Source organism: Arachis ipaensis, chromosome B7 (assembly GCF_059453495.1).
Source record: "Arachis ipaensis isolate K30076 ecotype BB chromosome B7, ASM5945349v1, whole genome shotgun sequence".
Lineage (NCBI taxonomy): Eukaryota > Viridiplantae > Streptophyta > Magnoliopsida > Fabales > Fabaceae > Arachis > Arachis ipaensis.
In genome coordinates, this window is record NC_142442.1 from 119,980,620 (window position 1) to 119,984,650 (window position 4,031).

General features: G+C 35.0%; 1 non-coding gene across 1 annotated transcript; it reads left to right on the plus strand.

The window, feature by feature from the left end:
- Positions 1 to 590: 590 nt before the first annotated feature.
- LOC148553908 (small nucleolar RNA R71) lies at positions 591 to 696 on the plus strand. The gene has a single exon (XR_015893417.1). It is a non-coding gene; the product is annotated as a small nucleolar RNA R71 (small nucleolar RNA).
- Positions 697 to 4,031: the final 3,335 nt, after the last annotated feature.

Below are 4,031 nucleotides of genomic sequence, written 5' to 3' on the forward strand. Positions count from 1 at the left end.
CCAGAATTGGGGGCTGCATGGGCGTTTAACACCAGATTGCCACCCTTTTCTGGCGTTTGAACGCCAGAATCATTCTTCTCTGGGCTCTTACTATCCTCAGAGGGATTTTGGGTAGTGGTTTGGTTATCCTTTGTCAGTTGTTCCTTTCTTGGCTTCCTGCTACCTTGGATTGATACGTTCAGTGTTTTCCCACTCCTTAATTGAACAGCTTGGCATTCTTTTGTTATCTATTTAGATAGCTGATGTCTTGTCTGATTCAATTGTGCTTCCATATTTTGGTTAGCATTTTTAGTTTCTTGGAGCATCTCTTTGAATTCTGCAAACTGTTTTGTTATAGTAAGCAATTGCTGATTGAGTTCAGCAACTTGTTCTTGAGGACTAAGTTTAGTGGATACTGCTTTAGCCTCTTCTTTCAGGGAGGACTCACTACTCAAGTACAGATGCTGATTTCTAGCAACTGTATCAATGAGCTCTTGAGCCTCTTCAATTGTCTTTCTCATATGTATAGATCCACCAGCTGAGTGATCTAGAGACATTTGAGCTTTTTCTGTAAGCCCATAGTAGAAGATGTCTAACTGTACCCACTCTGAAAACATTTTAGAGGGCATTTCCTTAGCATCCCTCTGTACCTCTCCCAAGCATTATAAAGGGATTCATCATTCTTTTGTTTAAAGCCTTAGATGTCCAGCCTTAGCTGTGTCATCCTTTTTGGAGGGTAATATTGATTCAGAAATTTGTCTGATAACCGTTTTCATGTTCTTATGCTTGTTGTGGGTTGGTTGTTTAACCACCTCTTAGCTTGATCTTTTACAGCAAATGGAAACAGCAATAATCTGTAGACATCCTGATCCACTTCTTTATCATGTACTGTGTCAGCAATTTGTAAGAACTGTGCCAGAAACTCAGTAGGTTCTTCCTGTGGAAGACCAGAATATTGGCAATTTTGCTGCACCATCATAATGAGCTGAGGATTTAGCTCAAAACTGCTTGCTCTGATGGGGGTATACAGATACTACTCCCGTATGCAGCATTAATGGGGTTAACATATGACCCCAGAGTCCTTCTGGACTGTTCATTTCTACTTAGATCCATGATGGAGAAAGGGAGATGTTGTAGATTGTAAAATAGAAATAAAGTAAAAGAAAAATCAAAATATTTTTGTTTTTATTTTATTTATTTAATGCTAACCAAATTCAAAAGAGAAGAAATTAAAATAATTGGAAACTAGAAAAATAAGCTTTGAAAATAAAATAAAATAAAATAAAATAGATTAAAATAAATAAATAAAATTCAAATGCTAAAATGGCTGATGAATTAAAAAGATTTGAAAAATTTTGGATATGATTTTAAAATTTGAAGATTGAAACTTTCTCAACAAGGAAACACCAAACTTAAAATTTTTCAATCAAAATAATAAAGTAGGACAAGTAATTCGAAAATTATGTCTAGAAGGAAAAATATTTTGAAAAAAAATTTTATAAAGGACTTTCAAATTTTGAAGATTGAAATAAAATTAGATAAGATTTTGAAAAAGATATGATTTTTGAAAAAGATTTTGAATTTTGAAATTTTAAAACTAAGATAAGATAGAATAAAAATTTTAAAATAGAAATCTGAATTTTTTTTATGAAATTTTCGAAAATTCAATTAAATAAATAGAAAAGATATTTTTTAATTTAATGAGGAAAGAGAAAAATAATAAAATGACACCAAACTTAGAATTTTTAGATCAAAACTAAGAAAGCAAACAGAAAAACTTTGAATGTCAAGATGAACACCAAGAACACTTTGAAGATCAAGATGAACACCAAGAATAAATTTTAAAAATTTTTAAGAAAATAGAAACACAGAGGACACCAAACTTAAAATTTTTTATATTTTTGACACTAATAATTTGAAAATTTGAAAGGAAAATAAAATCATGCAATTGATACCAAACTTAAAACATAAAACTAAACTCAAATAGAAGACTAAATTATGAAGTTATTGGTTTTTAAAAATATTTTGAAAATAAATTAGAAAAAGAAAATAAGGATTTTAAAATTTTTAACCAAAAACAATAATAGAAGACTCAGTTTTAGTGACACTAAACCAAAAAGATAGATTTTTCCTAATCTAAGCAACAAAATAAACCGTCAGTTGTCTAAACTCGAACAATCCCCGACAACGGCGCCAAAAACTTGGTGCAGGAAATTGTGATTACACTTTTCACAACTTCGCACAACTAACCAGCAAGTGCACTGGGTCGTCCAAGTAATACCTTACGTGAGTAAGGGTCGATCCCACGGAGATTGTCGGCTTGAAGCAAGCTATGGTTATTTTGTAAATCTTAGTCAGGAGATTAATGATAATAGTGGTTATATTTATGAAAATAAATAACATGAAATAAACAGTACTTGTGATTCAGTAATGGGGAACAGGCTGAGGTTCCAGAGATGCTCTGTCATCTGAATCTCTACTTTTCTACTGTCTTCTTCTCCAAACATGCATGGCCTCCTTCCATAGCAGGCTGTATGATCCTCTCAGATGAAAAATACCAAGCGCTGTCACCGCATGGCTAATCATCTGTCGGTTCTCACTAGCATCGGAATAGGATCATTATCCTTTTGCACACTGTCACTGCGCCCAACATTCGCGAGTTTGAAGCTCGTCACAGTCATCCCCTTCCAGATCCTACTCGGAATACCACAGACAAGGTTTAGACTTTTCGGATCCCATGAATGCTACCATTGATTCTAGCCTATACCACGAAGGTTCTAACCTCTGGACTCGGTCCGTGGATTAGAAACCCAAGAGATACGCACTCAAGCTGTCGCCCAATGACTACGTTGAGCTCAGATAGAACGGAGTGGTTGTCAGGCACGCGTTCATAGGGTTGAGGATAATGATGAGTGTCACGGATCATCATATTCTCCATATTGAAGTACAAGTGAGTATCTTAAAATAGAATCAAGCGTAATTGAATAGAAAATAGTAGTAATTGCATTAATCCATTGAAACACATCAGAGCTCCTCACCCCCACCTATGGGGTTTAGAGACTCATGCCGTCAAAGGTACAATATGAAATGTAAAAATGTCATAAGTTGCGAAATGAATCTCTAAAAGTAGTTTTTATACTAAAGTAGTAACTTAGGTTTACAGAAAATGAATAACTAAGTGCAGATAGTGCAGAATTCCACTTCTGAGACCCACTTGGTGTGTGCCTGGGCTGAGCTTTCAAGCTTTCACGTTCATATGCCCAAAGTTGCCTTTAAACGCCACCCTAGGTGCCAGAATGGGCGTTTAACGCCAAAAAAGGTGCCAGTTCTGGCATTTTACGCCAGAAAGTTTTAGGCTGACTTTGAACGCTGGTTTGGGCCATCAAATCTCGGGCAAAGTATAAACTATTATATATTGCTGGAAAGCCCAAGATGTCTACTTTCTAACGCAATTGAGAGTGTACCAATTGGGTCTCTGTAGCTCCAAAAAATCCATTTTGAGTGAAGGAGGGTCAGAATCCAACAGCATCTGCAGTCCTTTTTCAGCCTCTGAATCAGATTTTTGCTCAGGTCCCTCAATTTCAGCCAGAAATTACCTGAAATTACAGAAAAACACACAAACTCATAGTAAAGCCCAAAAATGTAATTTTTGAATAAAAACTAATAAAAATATAATAAAAAGTAACTAAAATATACTAAAAACTACCTAAAAATAATGCCAAAAAGGGTATAAATTATCCGCTCATCAAAGAACTTCATCCAAGCTTGGTGAAGTCGGTTGGAAATTCTGACAACCGTTTAAGGAGCAAGCATCCTTAGGAGTTCAAGGATGAGTACAAGCATAAAACACCTTGACAAGGAGCCTCCCAATTGTCCAACTTAAGGACTTAAACTAAAAGTGCTAGGTGGGAGACACCCTACTATGGTAAACTCTTTCCATTCTCTTATAGATATAATCAATGGATGAATTGAGTTGCTATTGTAGGTAGTTTTTATTTTTTTTCTATACTCTTGTACATATTGCTTTGATTTATAGGTTTCTTGTTAGATCC